This window comes from Rhincodon typus, chromosome 4 (assembly GCF_021869965.1).
Source record: "Rhincodon typus isolate 14 chromosome 4, sRhiTyp1.1, whole genome shotgun sequence".
Taxonomy (NCBI): Eukaryota; Metazoa; Chordata; class Chondrichthyes; order Orectolobiformes; family Rhincodontidae; genus Rhincodon; species Rhincodon typus.
Window position 1 is genome coordinate 63750321 of NC_063335.1, and position 22574 is coordinate 63772894.

General features: G+C 42.3%; 1 long non-coding RNA gene across 1 annotated transcript; it reads left to right on the forward strand.

The window, feature by feature from the left end:
* LOC125482947 lies at positions 1 to 22225 on the forward strand. Its single transcript, XR_007261937.1, has 3 exons — positions 1 to 204; positions 6250 to 6474; positions 22104 to 22225. It is a non-coding gene; the product is annotated as an uncharacterized LOC125482947 (long non-coding RNA).
* The last annotated feature ends 349 nt before the right edge of the window (positions 22226 to 22574 follow it).

The window sequence follows — 22574 nt, forward strand, 5'->3', positions numbered from 1 at the left end:
GGGGTTCTGAAGCGTGCAATCAGTCTGGCAGGGATTGTGCCACATAATCCTAACACGCTGTGCTCTGTACAATTAGAGCAGACACAGTGGGGTATGATGGACGCTAAAGAGCTGGAAAAGCAGCAGTAGTGTTCCAAAGAATAAGATGAGAACATTGAGCAAGAGCAATGTCACCTTCTGCCAGACAAGATGCTACAACATCAGGTACAAAAAGCCTGACAGGACATAACTGATAAAGCAAATTACTCAGATGCTGGAATTAAGTCCTGAAAACAAAAAATGCTGAAAATCACAGCAGGTCAGGCAGCATTCATGAAAAGAGAGCAAGCTAATGTTTTGAGTCTAGATGACTCTTCATCAGAGTTGACATGAAGTGTGGAGGGGGCAGCGTTTATGCAATAGTTGGGGGGAGTGGAGTGCAGCAGTAGAAAGCATGTTGATGGAGCAGATTAAGTGATCGGAATATGAGAATGGCAGAACAATGGTGTGTCTAACTGCCAGACTAGAAAGAGCAGACAATCCCACTTGAATGGTAGGAGGGGAGAGAGGACATGGCAACAGAGGATGGAACAAGTAAAGCTAAAAGAAAGGAATGGGAATGGGTTCACAATCTGAAGGCATTGAACTCAATATTAAATCTAAAAGATTGTAAAATGCCTAGTCTGAAAATGAGGTGTTGTTCCTCCAGTTTGTGCTGTGATTCACTGGAACATTGCAGCATGCCCAGGACAGACAAGTGGGCATGTGAGTAGGATGCTGTGTTAAAATGATTGATCATGGGAAGGTCGGGGTCATGCTTGCATACAGCCTGGAGACATTCTGCAAAGCAGTCACCAAGCCTGTGTTTGGTTTCTCCAATGTAGAGGAGGCCACATTGGGTGCAGCGAATGAAATAGACCAGATTGGAGGAGGTACGAGTAAAATGCTAATTCTCCTGGAAAGACTGTTTTGGCCCTTGGATGGTGAGCAGGGGAGACGTGAAGGATCAGGTGTTCCACCGTCTGCAGTTACCTGGGAAGCTGCCATGGGAAGAGGGGGTGGTGTTAGTGGTTGAGGAATGGACTAGCGTGTCCCAGAGGGAATGGTCCCTGCGAAGTGCAGACAGTGGAGTGTGTCGAAGGTGTCTTTCATGGTGGCATTCTACTGGAGTTGTCTGAAATGACGGAGAATGATTCTTTGAATGCGGAGGCTGGTGCGATGAAAAGTGAGGACAGTGCGGACCCGATTATGTTGTTGAGTGATGGGAAGGGGCAGGGCCAAGGGCAGAAGCATGAGTGGTATAGGTGGGGACCCTGTCAACCACAGTGGGTGGGAAACCATGGTTATGAAAGAAAGAAGCCATGTCAGCAGTGCTGTTGTAGCATCATCCAAACAGATGTGATGTATGCAAAGGAACTAGGAGAATGGGATGGAATCCTTGCAGAATGGGGGGGGTGTGAAAAGCTGCAGGGAAAGTAGCTATGAGAGTCAGTGGCTTAATAGTGGATGGCCTTCCCCGAAATGGAGATGGAGAAGTCAAGGAAAGGGAGAAAATTGTTGGAGCTGGATCATGTGAAAGTGATAGAGGGAAATTGGAGGCAAAATGAACAAATTTTTCAAGATCCAGACGGGAGCATAAAGAGGCGCTGAAATGGTCACCGATGTACCGGAAAAAGAGTTACGGGAGGGGGCCAGTGTAGGATCGGAACCAGAATTGTTCCACATACCCTATAAAGAGGTGGGCATAACTGGGACCTATGCATGCCACTCCTTTGAATTGGAAGAAGTGAGATGAATTAAATTGTTGAGTGAGAGAACAAGTTCAGCCAAGCAGATCATGGTGGTGGTGGATCGGGATTATTCAGGCTTCTAGGTAAGGAAATAGCCGAGAGCTCTCAGACCATCCTGGTGGGGAATGGATGTATAGAGGGATTGTAAATCCATGGTGAAGAGGAGGCAATTAGTGCCAGGGAACTGGAAATTGTCAATATGGCAGATGGTATCAGAGTAATAATGAATATTGGTGGGCAGGGTCTGGATAAGGGATAAGAGGATGGAGTCAAGGAGGAAATAAGCTCATTGGGGCAGGAAGAGGCTGATATGATGGGCCTACCAGGACATTCAAGCTTGTGGATTTTGGGAAGGAGATAGCAACAGGCTGTTCAGGGTTGGGAGAGTATAACGTTGGAGACAGTGTGAGGAAGATATCCGGAGGTAATGAGGTCAGAGACAGTCCTGGCAACAATGGCTTGGTGTTCAGATGTGGGGTCATGGCCCAGTGGGAGGCAGGAAGAAGTATCCAAGAGTTGGCGTTGAGCCTCCACAAGGTACAGATCAGTGCACCAGACTACAATGGCACCGTCTTTGTCACCGAGTTTGATGGCAAAGTTAGGGTTGAACCTGAGAGAGCGGAATGTGGCAATTTCAGAAGAGGAGCGGAGAAAGTGAGACGGCTGATGTCACGCTGATGATTTTTAATGAAGTTATTGAGGATCGGTAAGAGGTCAGAGGAAGGGGTCCAAGTGGAGGCAGGTGAAGCGATCAGTGGAATGGCTGGGGGGATTCCTGCCTGAAGAAATGATTGTGGAGACGGAGGCACCGAAAAAATTGTTCAAGATCATGGTGAGCCCAAAATTCATTAAGGTGCATTTCAGTATGAAGCTGAGTCCTTTGCCAAGGACAGTACATTCAGCCACAGAGAGAATATTGAGTTCAACACCTTCAGATTGTGAACACATTCCCATTCCTTTCCTTTCTCTTTAATTTTACTTGTTCCATGTTCTGTTGCCTTGTCCTCTCTCTCCTCCCGCCACTCCAGTGGGACTGTTGGTTCTTTCTAGTCTGGCACTTAGACACACCATTGTTCTGCTGTTCTCACATTCCGATCACTTAATCTGAACTATCAACATCCTCTTGACTCCCCATTGCCTGTAGATCTACAAGGTACAAGTCAGGAGTGTAATGCCAATGCTCCCACTTTCCTGGATGAGTTCAGCTCTAACAATACTCAACAGGCATGACGCCATTTACAAAAAGGCAACCTGCTTGATTGGCATTACATCCACAAGCATTCTTTACCATCACCACTGATGCTCAGTTGCAGCAGTGTGTATCATCTACAAGATGCACTGCCCCTTAGACAGCATCTTCTAAACGAGACCAGTGCTGTCGAGAGGACAGGAGTAGCATATACATGGGAGTATGCCCACCTCTTTCTCCCCCCCCCGCCCCGAAAGTTCGGCTCAAAGCCGCTTACCGTTCACACTTGGAAATATATCACTGTTCCTCCAGTATCACTGGGTCAAAGTGCTCACACCCCCTCCACAACAGCATTGTGAGGGTGCCTACAACAAATGGACTGCTGCTGTTCAAGAACTTAGCTCACCATCACCTTCTCAAAGGGAATTAGTGATAGACAATTAATGCTGGTCCAAGCAATGATGCCCACATCCGGTGAATGAACAACTAGATAAATTAATACTTAACCTCCAACAGGACTAAAAAAAGGTCCATGCCATCCAGTACAAAATAACTTGCTGATCAGCAGCCTATCCACCAGCTTAAGTATTCATTCACTCCACTATTTGCATACAATCATAGCTGTATGCAAGTGCCAATTACAAGAAACACCGCAGAACTGTCTCAAGGCTCCTTCAACATCACCTTTTAAACCAACATCTCTATCTCCTGGAAGGACACGATGTCAGGTGAAGGAAAATGGAAACATCACTTCAGATGCCCTCTAAGACACAACACATCCCGACTTAGAACTATATTCCTGTTCCTTCAGCCTCCTTCATTCAAGGTCCTGAAACTCCTTCCCTGATAGCACTGTGGGTACACCAACACAAGACTCTTCACTAGCACCTTCTCTATTAGCAATTTATATTGGGCGATAAATAATGTTCTTTCTAGCAACACATCACATCCCAAGAACAATTGAAAAAAAAATCCCTATCGACATTGAAATTGACACCTGTTTTCCACCAAAGTTTCCTGAACTCAATTTATAGCTCACTGGCAATCTCCAGACATTTCTGGTCACTTATGCTGTACTTAAGCCCATCTGTCTTAATAATCAACAGAAAAATCAATGCTGGCAAGTCACAAAGTCATAGAGACATAGAAATGTACAACATGGAAACAGACCCTTTGGTCCAACTCAACCATGCCGACCAGATATCCTAAATTAGTCCCGTCGGCCAGAGTTTGGCCCATATTCCTCTACATCTTTCCTATTCATATACACATTCAGATGCCTCTAAATGTTGAACTTGTAGCAACCTCCACCACTTCCTCTCATATTAAATCATCTGTTCATTTGTTGTCTTTCAAGGTTCTATTAAAAACTTTTTATCTGTTGATCAAAGGTAGCGAGTAGAACTGAGCAATATAGATACTGAAAGAGTGGAAATATAATTTTATAATAGTTACTATACTATCTTTGGCTCAACTGCCTGTGAAATTGTTTAGCATATGCATGGATCTGAATAACAAGCAGAGTTTTTAATTTACATATTAGCATATTGAAAATCACTTAGATTTTGAATATCCAATGATAGCCCACTCATCTCATGCATTTTCTCCATTGCTAAGGCCAACAAAGTCACTTTTCAGGTTATTCCTACAACTTGATGCTGAGGCAATGGGAATGACAATTAACCTCATACTCTGATTACATTCTAATTAATAAAAATTGGACAGGGGATGGGCAGCCATCCGAAACAGCAGCACCAGTGGCAACTTACTCATGAGCCACCACCTGTAAAATTAAGGGGAAATGCATGTTGGTTGGCCATGTGTGTTGCGGATACCCATTTTGTACCACTGTCGGGATTCAGTCCCTTTTTGGAAAATTCTACTCTCTGTCTCCATACAACCCAAATTTAATTGAACTACTGTTCTATTCCAAAATGAAACATCTATGCTGTTGGCTCAGAAGTAATATAGATGATACGATGGAATATTCTCCTAGTGTTAGGCAGCTGCAGGAAACCAAGTTAGTAATTATTTTTTAATGAAGAGCATTACATTTTTTGAGATTAACATTAGATTTTGCACTAGGGAGGTCTTTTGCAAAGCATGGATAACCCCCAATGACTTAAAACATCTTTATGAAAGCAGAACATTACTATAACACAAAATGTGAAAAAAAAGTGTCTTCATTTGTTCTACAGCTATTTATGATCAATAAATTTGCTATTTTAAATCATGAACAACCTTATGGTCATTTAAGGGAAAGGTCAAATACAACCATTTCAGGGAAATAAAAGCACTTTTTTTGAAAATTGTGGTAAATGGAATCCTGCTGAAAGAAAAACAAAAGATTAGAAATATACAGCAGATTAGTCAGTATTTGTAGAGATAAAAGAACTGGTCATAATGATATTTATGATTTCTCCTTGCTGGGGTGTGTGTCTTAAGATTTACCCTGATGCCGCACTAGCTGTTTCCACAGTAGAAACAATAAGTGAGATGATTGCTGAATGAGATTATGACCATGTAGGATTTTAGATTTACCTATACTGTATCCATTTCCATGTGTTGCAAGAAGAAAAGGCGTTGCAATGAGTTCAGTCCTTTTTGGGATTAGAATTGCATCAGACTGATCCTGCTTACTTTTTGCCATGTAGCTTGTAACTTCAGTGATATGTCTACGTAACTCTACTCATGCTCCTTATATTTTGTACTCCTTTAGTATCCTCAGTAATATATGTTGAAGCAGGTTTGTGAAGTTGCACTTCCTTAGATCGATCCTAATTAAGTGAACTGAACACAAAAAATTGATGTATATTGGAAACCCAAGAGCAAAATAATTCTCTGTCATTAAGGGTTCCATTGTCAATGCCATACAGTTACTATGAGTTTTGATGCAAATCTGTGATTTTCTATATGTTAGGACCTTAAAGGTAACATATACCATAAAATTGTGATCTTCTGAGACTAATGTCTTAAAGTTTACTTACAACAATAACTATTTACAAGGTTACAATATCACAGACTTACGCACTTAGGGCAAAATTGTCACAAATTCCATTAGTGTTTTGACAAGTGATGTCCATGGCATCTAATTTTCCATGATTCAAAGAGACTTTTTACAGGTTTATGTTCTTCATGTTGTTAATCATATATTGTCACCAGAGAAGCCACTGTCAGAATCTTTCATAGTCTTGTCACTGGTGCCGTATTTAAAGGCAGCTACTCACCACTTAAGATGCTACAAACAAAGAACAAGAGCTGACACTGTGCTGCTTGACCCTCTATATTCAGGACATGGTCAAAAGGAAAGGAAAGCTTCGCACCACTACAAAGATAGGGACCTGGATGTTTCGGTAGATTGGGTGTTGAAGAGAACAGTTGAGAAAGACCACCACAGGAAATAACACCACCAGACCAAGTCAGCTTGGGCCCAAATTGCAGCCTGGTTCTGAGCTGTGTCCCAAGTCAAAAGGGACATCCGGCAATACAACAAGAAGGTAAATGATCTTCAGCAGGGTAAGTGCCACCATCTTCTCTCTTCTACCTCATTTTCCCATGGTCACCAGTCATAGAGTGATAGAGACATACAGCATGGAAACAGACCCTTTGATACAACCAGTCCACGCTGACCATAATCTCAACTAAACTAATCTCACCTGCCTGTGTTTGGCCCATATTCCTCCAAACTTTTCCTATTCATGTACTTACCAAATGTTTTTTAAACGTTATAACTGTACCCACATCCATGGCTTCCTCTGGAAGATTATTCCATGCATGAACTACTGTCTGTAAAAAAAAAAAAAACAAAGTCCCCATATCTTTTTTAAATCTTTCTCCTCTCAACTTAAAAATATGCATGTAGTTTTGAAATCGCGCCACCCTAGGGAAAAGACACAGTCTCTCCAGCTTTGTCATTGTACACACATCTCATCAAATCTAATGTATTGCAACTCTCACTACTACACAAATGACATCTACTTGATAGTTCTCATCCACCTCATGCTCCTAAACTACTAACCCTTAATTCTCTGCACTTTTTATTATCTCACTGGGACACCTAAACCTCTTTTTGTGCATTCAGCACTAAGGGCTATTGCACACATTTCCGTTATACTCAACATATATGGGGAGCTAGGGAAGAGATTGCTGAGATATTTGTATCAGCATCAGCCACAGGGGAGCTGCTGGAAAACTGGCTAATGTGATGCCAATGTTTAAGAAAGGCTATAAGAAAAAGCTCCGGAAGTATTGACCATTGAAGGGGATTCTGAGATACAGGATTATAGCATTTGGAATGACAAGGACTAATTAGGGATAGTCAACATGGCTTTGTGCATGGGAAATTATGTCTCATGAACTTTGCTGAGTTTTTTGAAAGGGTGACAAAGAAGACTGAAACAGAGCAGTAGGTGTTGTCTAAATGGACTTTGGAAAAATACAGATACAGAATTGGCTTAAAGGTAGTATACAGAGGATGGTGGTAGAGGGCTGATTTTCAGACCGGAAGCCTGTTACCAGTGATATGCCACAAGGATCGGTGCCGGGTCCACCACTTTTTGTCATTTACGTAAATGATTTGGATGTGAATATAGGAGGTGTAGTTAGTAAGTTTGCAGATGACACCAAATAGATGGTGCAGTGGACGGTGAAGAAGAATATCTCAAAGTACAATGGGACCTTGGCCAGATGAGCCGATGGGCCGAGAAGTGACAAATGGATTTCAATTTAAATAAACGTGAAGTGTTGCATTTTGGTAAGACGAATCAAGCAGGACTTATATAGTTAATGGTAGACCCCTGGGGAGTGTCTAGGGATGAGAGATCTAGGGATGCAGGTGCATAGTTCCTTTAAAGTGGAGTCGCAGGTAGATGGGAGGGAATTGGTGAAGAAGACATTTGGCATGCTTGCATTCATTGGTCAGAACATTTGAGTGCAGGATTTGGGACATCATGTTGCAGCTCTACAGGACATTGTTGAGACCACTTTTAGAATACTGCGTACAATTCTGGTCGCCCTTCAGTAGGAAGGATATTGTTAAACTTGGAAAGTTGCAAAAAAGATTTGCAATGATGTTGCCTGGACTGGAGGGTTTGAGTTATAGGAAGAGGCTGAATCAGCAGAGGCTTTTTTCCCTGGAGCATCAAAGGCTTAGGGGTGGTTTTATAGAGGTTTATAAAATCATGAGGGATATGGGTAGGGTAAATAGCCAAAATCTTCTTTCTGAGGGGTGGAGGAGTCCAAAACTAGATGGCATAGGTCTAAGTGAGAAGGGAAAGATTTTAAAAAGAACCTGAGGGGTAGCTTTTTCATGCAGAAGTTGGTGCGTAAATGGAACAAGTTGCCAGAGGAAGTGGTGGAGGTGGATGCAATTACAACATTTAAAAGGCATCTCGATGGGCTTATGAATAGGAAGGATTTAGAGGGATGTGGGCCAAATGCTGGCAAATGAGACTAGGTCAGATTGGGATGACTGAGCAGTTTAGGTGAGTTGGACCGAAGGGTCTGTTTCCAATACTATATGACTCTATGCTTCTATCCCTGTTTGTCTCATTAGAGCAAAAACTTGCCTTAGATTGGTGTACTTGACCTGCACTGAACATGATCTAATCCCAAGATTATTAGGACCAGGATGCCCAGACTGTGATAGGACCAAGCTGACTGTGACTGACTGACTGTGGCCTATCATCTTGATTGGAATATGACTATAGTCCCTCTTCACCCAGCAGAGAAATTATTCCAATTGACTTTCACACATGATAATTTTTTTGGATAACGTAGTGAGTTTGCTCTGTAAACTGCTGGCACGTGCTACATGCATGACATTGATGTTGCATGGTACAGCACAGAAACATATCCACACACTTGACTATTCTATATTCCTCGCAGTTAACAAGCCGCCTGCTCTTCCTCTGTTGTAAAAATCAAGGCAAATTACAGAAGCTGGCAATTTGTACACGAATACAAGAGTCATAGAGATGTGCAGCATGGAAACAGACCCTTCGGTCCAACTCTTCCATGCCGACCAGTTATCCTAAATTAACAGACCAGATATCCTAAAGTCCCATTTGTCACCATTTTGCCCCTATCCCTTCAAACCCTTCCTGTTCACATACCTTACCAGATACCTTTTTAAATGTTATAATTGTACCAGCATCCGCCACTTCTACTGGCAGTTCATTCCATACACGTACAACCCTCTGTGAAAACGTAGCCCCTTGTGTCCCTTTTAAATCTTTCCCCTCTCACCTTAACCCTGTACCCTCTAGTTTTGGACTCACCTACGGTGGGGAAAAGACCTTGACTACTCACCCTATCCATTCACCTCATGATTTTATAAACCTCTATAAGGCCACCCATCAGCCTCCAACACTCCAGGGAAAATAGCCCCAGCCTATTCTTCTTCTCCCTTTAACTCAAAGCCTCCAATCTGGCAACATCCTTGTATATCTTTTCTGAACATTTTCAAATTTCACAACATGTGTCCTATAGCATGGTGACCAGAATTGAACGCATTATTCCAAAAAGTGGCCTAACCATCGTCCTCTACAGCCACAACATTATCTCCCTATACACAATGCACACCAATAAAGGCAAGTATACCAAACATCATCTTCACTAGCCTGTCTACCTGCGACTCCACTTTCAAGGAACTATGAACCTGCACTCCAAGGTCTCTTTGTTCAGCAACTCTCCTCAGGACCTTACCATTAAGTGTATAAGTCCTGCCCTGATTTGCTCAACCAAAATGCAGCACCTTACGTTTATCTAAATTACACTCCATCTGCCACTCCTCGACCCTTCAGGCCATTTGATCAAGATCCCGTCTTGGCTGTTCACTCCACCACAAATTTTGATATCATCTGCAAACTTACTAACCATACCTCCTATTTCACATCCAAATCACTTATATAAATGAAAAAAAGCAGTGGACTCTACACTAAACTTTGCAGCACACCGCTGGTCACAGGTTTCCAATCCAAAAAGCAACCCTCCACCACCACCCTTTATTTCCTACCTTTGAGCTAATTATGTATCCAAATGGTTAGTTCTCCCTGTATTCCATGTAAACTAACCTTGTTAACAAAACCTTGTCAAACACCTGACTGAAGTCCATAAAGACCATATTGACCGCTCTGCCTTCATCAATCCTCATCATCACTTCTTCAAAATGGATTCTGGGTAATCCAAGATGGAGGATGGAGAAAAATTGTGGCTATAAGAGCTGTTCCTTTTTTGAGATTTTTTCAGTGTTGGAGCCAATTTCCTCAAATTCTTGGAACAGTAATTACTGTTTTATAAGCTGTTGCGTTGTTTTGGGATTTTGGGAAAAAGATCAAAACAATAGAACTTCAACTAGGGGGAAGAGAGAGATAGAGAGCAGCTCTCACATGGGAGGTGAAAAAGGAGCAGTGAACCTGCACAACGGATTACCAGGCAGTAGACTGTCTGTGCTGTTTATTTACAAGTATCTCTGGACATTGGAATTTGTCTAAGAAAAATAAACAAACAGTGAAATTCCACAGCTGACCTCGGAGAGTCCTCAGGAGAGCTACTCAAAGCAGGGGAACAGCAAAGTGTTTTTAAAAGTCTAACCTTATCGTTTTTAAAGAACCTTCACGCTAAGAAAGCAATACAATCCATACTGAGGCTTGCAGCCTGTAAGTCAAAGTCAAAGCAAGTATGTGATTAAAAAACAATGTGTAGTACACAGTTGTGGGCTGCCTCCAAGCATAATGTGAATGAATTCTAAAGAATCAGGATTGAGGCTGAAAAATACCTCTGGTATAGATACAAGAGATTCTTGAGGTTGTTGAAGTTGGTTGGCTCGCTGAGCTGGTTTCTCGTTTCATAGACGTTTCAGTACCATGCTTGGTAACATCCTCAGTGCAGCCTCCGAAGAAGCATAGGTGTGTTTTCCCACCTGGTTTTTAAACTCTGGGATCCGTTGAGGTGGATCGCCTCACTTCCGGTTTTCCTTCGTAGTTGAATGTATATGGGGTCGAGTTCAATGTGTTTATTAATAGCATGCTTCGTGGAGTGCCATGCTTCTAGGAATTCTCGTGCCTGTCGCTGCCTAGCCCAGGATCTTGGTGTTGTCCCAGTCGAAGTGGTGGTTCTCCTTGTCCGTGTGGATTGAGATGAGTGAGTATTGGTTGTGCCTTTTGTAGCCAGTTGGTGTTCATGTACTCTTGTTGTTAGTTTCCTTCCTGTCTGTCCAATGTAGTGTTTCTCACCATCTCTGCAGGGGATCTTGTAGATGACATTGGTCCTGTCCATGGCGGGGAGTGGGTCCTTGGTTCGGGTGAGCAGTTGTCGTAGGGTTGACGTGGGCTTGTGTGCCACTCTGATGCCCAGCGGTCGTAGGAGTCTTGTGGTGTGTTCCAATGTGTTTTTGATATCAGAAATGAATAAACACATTGAACTCGACCCCATATACATTCCACTATGAAGGAAACCCGGAAGTGAGGCAATCCATCTAAACCCCAGAGTTTAAAAACCAGGTGGGAAAACACACCGACGCTTCATTGGAGGCTGCACTGAGGATGTTACCCAGCACGGTAATGAAACGTCTGCGAAACAAAAACCAGCTCGGCAAGCCAACCAACTTCAACAACCTCGACACCCACAACCCGAGCTACAAATCTACTCCACAACTTTAGATACAAGAGATTCGTGTGTGTCCTTTGCACAATGTGCCATAGCAGACGCATGCAAGTCATAACTGTGTCATTGATCTCCAAAACAAAGTGCTGAAGTGGTGTTTGAGTTATTCTGAGAGCAACAATGATGATGTAGTGAGGCTTGTGGTTTTATGATGTCACCTGGTCCACGAAGGGTTGAGGATGATGGTGTCCATGTAGCGTGTAGGTACATTTGTTGTGAAGAAGTATTTGTATGATGTTCTTTCCATTGTCCAGATCACACCAGACAAGGAAAAATTCCACCAGCATCTGGGTTGTGTGCTTGCAAATGATATTATGCGTTACACATAACTGACTATGCTGACTGCACGACATAGACACAGTGACTGAAGACAAGGCAGGTGCCATTGTACGAGAACATCTCAACTTGATTTCAAATAAATGTTTTGGGGTACCAGCATGTTTGATCTGGAATCCATGTCATGATACAACATCTCTCTCCTTTTTCCAATAACATGTACAAGAATACATATAGACATAATGTCTTCAAACATTCAGATAATGTCTTGGAGGACAAACAACACAACTGGATCTGGTCCTTAGAGTTTTTGTGATTTGGTGGCACCACTTCACTCTGTAGTATGCCATCTATGGTTATGGATGGATGTGTATCATTAAATCTTAGCTGTGCAGATGTTATACGACATGATATCTTCAGTACCTGAATCACCCATCCTAAATGATGGATAGTTGTTCGGATATGTCATTCTGTTCTTTGGAGGACTTGACCATTGCTCAGAACCACATCGTAACCTATACTGGACACTGTGACATGATATCTTTCCATGAATATGCTAAACTTTTACACCATCATACTTTGTTCTGGTTCAGTTTTGGATAATTGCCTGCATACTTATTGATAAAGTTCTTGTACCATTTTATCTCTTCTTTCTAACAGTGTGTCATACACATGTGCATGTGTGGTGAGAGTGTGGGAGGGGACAGTTGTGTGGATCCATCTTCCAAACATGAGAGTTGCTGCTGAGGGTAAATTGTTGCCTACAGGAGTAGCACGCTGAGTTAGCATAGCTCAGTTATCTTGAATTAATTGCTTTGCATTAAATGATCATGGATTTGCTCACCTTTGTATAATTTAATGCTTTTTCCTTAAGTTTCATGTTTTTCTTAATTTCCTTAGCTAACCTTGGATGTTGGTTACTCCTCTTACAATTTCTCTTTATAATAAGAATATACTTAGTCTATGTTCTGAAATATCCATTTAAGTGTCTGCCACTGTGTTTCTATTAATATATTCCCTGGCCTAATATTCCCATTTACTTTAGCTGAGCTTTCATGCACACATAGTTGCCATTATTTAAGTTTAAAATATCAGTCGTAGACCCACTCTTTTCTCTGTGTGCTGGAGCTAGTGGGTCAGAAACTCAAAATTAAATCAAAAACAAACCAAATTTGTGAACAAAATAAAAACCAAAAGAACCGCTGATGCTGAAATCAGAAACAAAAAAACTCAGCAGGTCTGGCTACATCAGTGGAGAGGAATCAGTGTTAACGTTTCAAGTTGAGTGACCCTCCCTCAGAAGCGTCACTCAAGTCAAAATGTTAACTCTGATTTTTCTCCAAATTTGTGAACAGTCTGGTTCAACTTTAGAAAATTGCCAGGGTTAGAAATAGTGGTATCACTGCACATCTTCCAGAGCTAAGAATTTTGAAACCACAGTAGCTTCATAGTATCTAACTCTTTGCAAGTCTTTGTCAGTATACATTTATCAACTCTTTATAATCACAGGATTCTGGAATAATGGAATAGTTATAGCACAGAAAGAGGACATACAGACTCTGTGGAAGTGATACCATGAGGCCTTTCTCTTGTGGCCCTGAATTTCTTTTTCCCTTTAGATGCTTACCCAATTCTCCATTGAAAGATCTAATTGAATTTGCCTCCACCATCTTGTCAGGTACTACATTACCAGATCCTAACCATGCATGGTGGAAAATTGCTTTTCTCATATCATATTTGATTTGTTGTTATACATCTTAAACCATATCCTTTGACATTTACATTAATGGGATTGGTTTCTTCTTAGTGACTCTGTTGGGACCCCTCATGATGTTGAATACCTTTACCAAATCACTTCTTGAAGGAAAAAGCTCAAGTGTCCAATGTAATCACATAACCAAAGTTCCTCAAACCTAAAGCATTCTCTTAAATTGTTTCTGAATTCTGAATCAAAATGCATTTTGTTATATATGGGTCAGAAAGAGATAATATTGATGATCTCATGTGGGCTCGTGGGCTGAATAGCTTCATTTCTCAAAGGAGGGAATACCTAATTCTGATTTTCCTCCACATTTGTGTAACAATGCCTGTCATTTCAATGTAATCTCTAACTAGTTGCTGACGTGCAATAAATTATATCTTGTTAATTATGAGAGATTCTTATAATTAGTCAAGAGTAGTTTTCCTGCACCACAGTAGACCAAGCAAATCTTGCTCCCGAGCTCCTTTAGTATTTTGTCCTTTATATTGAGTAGCCTTGCCTCACTTTTCCTTCCAAAATATATCACTTCACACTTCTCTGTATTGAACCACATGACCATTCATTATCTTCATGAAATCTATCACTATTGCCTTCACAGTTCACAACGCTTCCAAATTTTGTGCTGTCCTCAAAGTTTGGAAAGTGCTTTTGGAGGCAATGGCAGAAAAATGGCAGATGGAGTTTAATCCAGACAAATGTGAGGTGGTGTATTTTGGAAGGTCGTGTACAGGTAGAAATTATACAGTGAATGGTAGAACCCTTAGGAATAATGATATGCAGAGGGATCTAGGTGTGCAGATCCACAGATCACTGTAGGTGGCAGCGCAGGTAGATAACGTCGTCAAAAAAGGCCTATGGCATACTTGTCTTCATTGAAAGGGGAATTGAATATAAGGATAGGCAAGTTACGCTGTAGTTTTATAGAACTTTAGTTAGGCCATACTTGAAGTAGTGCGTATTGAAGTATTCTGGTCGCCACACTACTAGAAGGATGTGGATGCTTTGGAGAGGGTACACAAATGGTTTACCGGGATGTTGCCTGGTAAAAGTTAGACAGACGGGGTTTGTTTTCACTGGAACGCAGGCAGTTGAGGGGCAACCTGATATACGTTTATAAGATTATGAATGGCATGGATAGAGTGGAAAGTATAAGGCTTTTCCCCAGGGTGGACGGGTCAATTATGACGGTACACAGTTTCAACGTGCAAGAGGGGGTTAAGTTTAAATGAGATGTACAAGACAAGTTTTTCACACACAGGGTAGTGAGTGCCTGGAATGTGATGCCAGAGGAGGTAGTGGAAGCATACACAATGGCAGCATTCAAGAAGCACCTAGACAAATGCATGAATAGGAGGGGAATGGAGGGATATGGATCCTGGAAGTGAAGATAGTTTTATTATGGAAGGGTAAAATGTGTTAGTGCTGGCTTGGAGGGCCAAAGGGCCTGTTCCTGTGCTGTACTGTTCTTTGTTCTTTGTTTTTCACTCACCTAAAGCCTTGGTCACTAAAGCAGTGACCCTAATACTAAGGCCTGGGGAAAGCCACCACATACAATTTGTTTTTTCCTATTCAGTTGTGGCGTACAGGCGTCACTGGCTGGCCAGCATTTCTTGCCCATCCCCAGTTGCCCTTGAGAAGGTGGTGGTGAGCTGCCTTCTTGAACCGCTGCAGTCCTCCTGCTGTGGGTTGACCCACAATATCATTAGGGAGGGAATTCCAGGATTTTGACCCAGCGACAGTGAAATAATGGCGATATATTTCCAAGTCAGGATGGTGATGGCTTGGAAGGGAACTTGGAGGTGGTGATGTTCCCGTATATCGGCTGCCTTTGTCCTTCTAGATGGAAGTGTTCGTAGATTTGGAAGGTGCTGTCTGAGGATCTTTGGTGAAGTTCTGCAGTGCATCTTGTGGATAGTAAACACTGCTGCTACTAAGTGTCGGTGTGGAGTGGATGCTTGTGGATGTAATGCCAGTCCAACGGGCTGCTTTGTTCTGGATGGTGTCAAGCTTCTTGAATGTTTTTGGGGCTGCACTCATCCGGGCAAGTGGTGAGTATTCCATCATACTTCTGAATTGTGCCTTGTAGATGGTGGACAGGCTTTGAGGAGTCAGGAGGTGAGTTACTCACTGCAGTATTCCCAGCTTCTGGCCTGCTCTTGTAGCCACTGTGTTTATGTGGTGAGTCCAGTTGAGTTTCTGGTCAATGATAACCCCCAGGAAGTTGATAGTGAGGGATTCAGTGATGGTAACACCATTGAATGTCAAGGAATGGTGGTTAGATTGTCTCTTTATTGGTGATGGTCATAGCCTGGCATTTGTGTTGCATGAATGTCACTTGCCACTTGTCAGCCCAAGCCTGGATATTGTCCAGATCTTGTTGCATTTGAACACGGACTGCTTCAGTATCTGAGGAGTCACGAATGGTGCTAAACATTGTGCAATCAGTGGTGAATATCCCCACTTCTGACCTGATGATGGAGGGAAGGTTATTGATGAAGCAGCTGAAGATGGTTGGGCCTAGGACACTACCCTGAGGAACTCCTGCAGAGATGTCTTGGAGCTGAGATGATTGACCTCCCACAACCACAACCATCTTCCTACGTGTCAGGTATGACTCCAACCACTGGAGAGTTTGCCCCCAATACCCTTTGATTCCAGCTTTGCTAGGGGTCCTTGATGCCACACTCTGTCGAATGCAGCCTTGATATCAGGGGCTGTCACTCTCACCTGACCTCTGGAATTTGGTTCTTTTGTCCATGTTTGAACCAAGGCTCTAATGAGATCAGGAGCTGCGTGGTCCTTGTGGAACCCAAAATGGGCATCACTGAGCAGGTTATTGCGGAGCAGGTGCACCTTGGTAGCACTGTTAATGATATCTTCCATCACTTTATCAATGTTTGAGAGTAGACTAATAGGGCAGTAATTGGCCGGGTTGGATTTATCCTGCTTTTTGTGTACAGTACATACTTGGGCAATTTTCCACATTGTCAGGTAGATACCAGTGTTGTAACTGTATAGGAATAGCTTGGCTAGGGGAGCGGCAAGTTCTGGAGCATACGTCTTCAGTACTATTGCCGGAATTTTGTCAGGGCCTGTAGCCTTTGCAGTATCTCGTGTCTTCAACTGTTTTTTGATATCACACAGAGTGAATCAAATTTGTTGAAGACTGGTATCTGTAATGCTGGGGACTGCACGAGAAGGCCGAGATGGAACATCCATTCAGCACCTCTGGCTGAAGATTGCTGCAAATGCTTCAGCCTTATCTTTTGCACTGATGTGGTGGGCTCTTCTGTCCTTGAGGATGGGGATACTTGTGGAGCCTCCTCCTCCAATGATTTTAATTGTCCACCACCATTCACGACTGGATGTGGCAGGACTGCAGAGCTTAGATCTGATCTGTTGGTCATGGGATCGCTTAGCTCTGTTTATCACTTGCTTTCGCTGTTTGGGCTGCAAGTAGTCCTGTTTGGTGGCTTCACCGGGTTGATGCCTCATCTTCAGGTATTCCTGGTGCTGCTCCTGGCATGCCCTTCTGCACTCTCCATTGAACCAGGATTGATCTCCTGGTTTGATGGTAATGGTTGAGTGGGGCATATGTCAGGCCATGAAGTTACAGATGGTGTTGGAGTACAGTTCTACTGCTGTTGATGGCCCACACCACATTATGGATGCCCAGTTGTGAATTGCTAAATCCATACAATGTCTGTCTCATGTAGCACAGTGGTAGTGACACACAACATGATGGAAGCTATTCTCAATGTGAAGGCGGGTCTTTGGCTCCACAAGGACTGTGTGACGGTCACTCTTACCAATATCTTCAAGGACAGATGCAATGCAGCTGGCAGATTGGTAAGAAATGAGGTCAAGTATATTTTTCCCTCTTGTTGATTCCCTCACCACCTGCCGCAGACCCAATCTAACAGCTATGTCCTTTAGGACCCAACCAGCTCGATCAGTAGTACTGCGGCTGAGCCATTCTTGGTGGTGGACATTGAAATCTCCCACCCAAAGTACATTTTGTGCCCTTCCCATCCTCAGTGCTTCTTCCAAATGTTGTTCAACATGGAGGAGTACTGATTCATCAGCTGAGAGAAGATGATATATGGTAATCAGCAGGAGGTTTTGTTGCTCATGTTTAACCTGAAGCCATGAGACTTCATGGGGTCCGGAGTCAGTGCTGCTCCTAGAGTATATCACTGTGCTGCCACCTCTACTGGGTCTGCCCTGGTGGTGGGACAGGACATATCCAGGGATGGTGATGGTGGTGCTTGGGACATAGTTTGAATGGTATGATTCTGTGAGTATGACTATGTCAGGCTATTGCTTAACAAGTCTGTGAGACAGCTCTCCCAATTTTGGCATTAATCCCTAGGTGTTAGTGAGGAGGTCTTTGCAGGGTTGACAGGGCTGTTTCTGCCATTGTCTTTTCCGGTACCTGGATTGATGCCAGGTGATCTGTCCAGTTTCAGTCCTTTGAAACTTTGCAGTGATTGGTACAACTGAGAGGCTTGCTAGGCCTTTTCAGAGGGCAATGGAGAGTCAACCTCATTGCTGTGGGTCTGGAGTCACAAGTAGGGCAGACCAGGGGAGGGTGGCAGATTTCCTTCCCTGAAGGACATTAATGAACTAGATGCATTTTTCCGACAATCGACAATGATTTCATGGTGATCAGTAGGTTCTTAATTCCAAACTCTTTTTTTGTTTGAAACAGCTCTTTTGTTTGAAACAGCCTTTACCCTCTATTTCCTGTCACTTAACCAATTTATTTTCATTCTGCTAATGTCTGCTTTTATTTCCTGGGTTTTAACTTGTTAGCCTTGTTAAGTGACTTTATTAAATGCCTTTTGGAAACCTGTGTACACTACTTTATTTGCATTACTGTCATCAATGCTTTCTGTTACTTTATCAGTAAACACAATCAACTTGGTTAAACATGATTTGACCTTAAGAAATCTGTGCTGGCTTTCTTTAATTACATTTTTCCAAGTTACACTGAATTTTGTCCCAGGTTATCATCTCGAAAAGCTTACCAATAACTAATGTTAAACTGATATCTAGCAGTTCCTTGCACCATTCTGAACAGGGATATAAAAATTTCAATTCTCCAGTACTCTGGTGCCATCCATATCAAAAGAAGATTGGCAAGTTATGGCCAACGCTTCTAAAATTTCCACCTTTACTTCTCTAAGTTTCCTCAAATGTATTGGATTAGTTACCGGTGACTTATCACATCTAAGTACAACTGCCTTTCAGTTTCTCCTCCTAATCGACTTTTTAGTCCATGCAAAGTATCAAACAACCTTTTGTTTCACTCCAGCTGAGATCATTTGATTAATGTAGCAACAAATTTTTGTGACTGTTGAGCATCAGAACCTGGAGGAAGTCTTGCTGTGTACACATGTACACATGTATGGTACATACATGGGAACATTAAACATCTGGAGAGCAGACATGTTAATCACAGGTGAAGGACATAGGGTAGAAGTGATTTTCAGTGAAAGCTGCACCAGGAACGCCTTTTAATTAATAAAAAATATTTAAAACAAAACTTTCGGAATGACCCTATACTTCACACGTATTTCATCTCAACCACCCAACCCTCGAAGCCCAATTCCCACCTCAAATCATGACTCCAACAGCGCACTACAGCACCTCCCCCTTCCACACATCTACCTACATTGTTCCTTCCGCTGCTAATATCAGAGGGGACATGCCCTCAGCACTTCTGTGTCACGTCAGTACCTGTTCAATCAGGACAGGAAGCTCCAGTACAAAAGTAAGGCCCAAGTATGAATAACAGATAACAGCGTATACCTCAGTACTTAATGTAAAATCTGCACCTATGACTTTGCAGCACCTTCTTCCTTGGTAAAGACGGAGATAACATTCTTATTTAATACCTTCATGAGTAGGTCCTTTTTGGAAGTCCTAGTCTCATAATGCATGAATATTTTTCTCACTACGATTATCAAACTAACATGCCTGTAATTACAGTCATATTGATTTTAATTTATACTGCTAATTTATTTACTTTAATGTTCTATAATATCCCACTTATTGTCTGTTGCCTCAGACCAGTTGTTTCAAATTTGGCAAATTTGTAATAAAATTCAAATCAGCATCTTGTGGAAGGAGGGCTCTGAAGCCAAGGGGTAATTTCCTCTCCCTACTGGTAGAATATTATAGCAGTGAATGCTCTTCAGCTGTGGTGTGTTGCACAGCAAATAGTTTCCAGCATAACTCCATCACAAAGATAGTAACCAGCCAACATGTACAGGCAAGTTCTGAATCAGCAACATGTTGATATGGCATTCCCCTTCCCACAGGTGGACTACCAAAATACCTAACAGAATACATGTAGTTCCAGTCAAAAAAATTGCTAACTAGATACGGTTAAGTTGGAGGATGCGCCTTAATGTCCCTTTATAGATGAAGGCACCCAAATTACAACTTTGCCCAATGGAGGCCTCCATGCCAGTTTCCATCCTATTGCCTTTTACCACCACCTAATGAATTTACCCCTTCTCTCACAAATCACCATCCCAAGGGCTAGTCACCTGGGCCCTGCCAAACTTTTGGATTTATCTTCGTCAGGGTCTATGGACTAACTATTATAGTTTTATAATAAAACAGAAATTGCTGGAAAGCTGAGCTGGTCTGGCAGCATCTGTGGAGAGAAATCAGAGTTAACATTTCATGTCCAGTGACCCTTCCTCAGAACTGATGGTAGCTAGGAAAATGTTGGTTTTAATGCAGAGGATAGGGTGGGAGTAGGGAGTAGGGAGTAAATGATAGATGGAAATGGACCCCAGATAGACAGAGAAGAACAGATGAACAGACAAAGGAGTAGATAATAATCAGACTGGGTGGGTGAAAAGCAATTAATGGGGACTGTTAGTGACTATCAATGGATTGTGTGTATTAGCAGCTGATGTGATGATAAGGCCTGGTGTGTGGGGATAGGGGTAAGGACATGGGACAGTTTAAGCTCTAAAGTTGTTGAACTCAATATGGAGTCCAGAAGGTTGTAGACTTCCCAAGCAGAAAATAAGGTGCTGTTCTTCCAGCTTGCACTGAGCTTCGCACAAGTCCTGACTCTGCCATGTCAGTCTTCAGCTGCCCTGGTGAGTACATCATGTGCAAACTTTTCTTTAATTTCAAAAATATACTTTATTCATTAAAAAACTTTAGATATAAACATAGTCACAAATGAAGTACGGTTCTGTGTATAGCATATCAAGGAAACAAGTAAACATTGGAGTTTGACTCTATCCACATAAACCAAAGACATCTCTTACATATACAATACTGTATTGACGTGCATTTGAGGCACTAGGAGAGTCCGATATCTAAATGGACCCCAATTAACTTAGACAGACAGTGATCTTTCCCCACTGCACCTTGGCGGCAGCTGCCCTAAGCTTTAGTGTGCTCCTCAGCACATTGTCATGGACCTTGGAATGTGCCAGTCTGCAACACTCGGTTGAGGTCAACTCCTTGATCTGGAAGACCAACAAGTTTCAGGTAGATCATAGAGCGTCTTTCACTGAGTTAACGTTTCTCCAGGTGCAGTCAATATTTGTCGCCATCTGTGTCCTGGTACATCAATTGCACCCTGGACCAGTACTGCCTCCCACCACCTCTGCTCCTTTTGGGGACCAACACCTATGCAGGAAGACAAGAAACACACATGGTCAAGGTCAGATAGACCATGCACCCTTGCTGTGAAAACAAAAGAGAAACGACTCACTTTTAGAGATAACAAGGTGTAGAGCTGGATGAACACAGCAGGCCAAGCAGCATCAGAGGAGCAGGAAGGTTGACGTTTCGGACCTAGACCCTTCTTCAGAAATGGACTCACTTTTAAGCTGTTTGCCAATCCTCCAATCACAGATCGTTTCTCTCTCGCATTTGCTATTAATCAACTCGCCATAGCAAATGAGCCAGAGAAATGGCCTGAGATTGAAGGAGCAGCTCCATGCAAATCTGTCACTCCCACTGATCTTTATTTTGAACAGTAAGTCTGCAGGCCGCATAGAGGGGCATGGCTAGCAGCTGGACTGCAAGCTGTGGTTATTTTAATCAATCTGTTTGGATTTGCTGTTACACATCTCTGGGACATGAAACTGGACCTTCTGGCTCAGTGATAGGGATACTATCATTTTTCTGTCCTTTGAATTGAAGTTAGTGGGCTGAACAGCATAATCCACGCATCTAACTACTTTACAATACTATGATTTCAGAGATTAGAATATAAAGGTTGTTATGTGCTCACTGCTTGGTAATGAATCTGACTGAAATTAAAATCTGAGGCAAATTTTAAATGAATGGGTTGGCAATCAAGGGTATTACTTGCCCAATTTTATAATTAGCATCCCCAATGGATGCAACTTTGCATTGTAAATGCAGAAGAGAAAACATTATCTCATTTGTTCTTTTCCAGAAAAGCTGAATGTCTTGTGGAACAGCATGATCATGGAGCTGACAACAACAGACAAGATCCCAGGTGTGAGATTTTCATTCATGAGTTCTGTTCCTGAGGCATTGAACTCTGCCAAAAAGCAAAGAAAAGATTAAAAGCAGCAAGTTGCATCTATCTAACAGACACAGGGGACACCAAATGACATGACTGTTATTTTTCCTTTTTAACTTAAAGGCCCATGTGGATTGAGTCTAGCTGACAAAAATTTAAAGACTGTCAGCCTTTTTAAAAGAGCAGAATTATAATATATAAATAATTGAAAGGAATTGCACCAGAAACGTGCTTTGAAAATGTTTTATCCATCTGTGTGAACTCGGATTCAGGCTGAATTTTTGCTGGGACAGGAAACATGAGTTGGGTTTGTCTTCTGTGTCAGAAACCTGCCATCAGTGGGAGACTGATTAAAGTTAAGATTTTCACATGGGTAATATT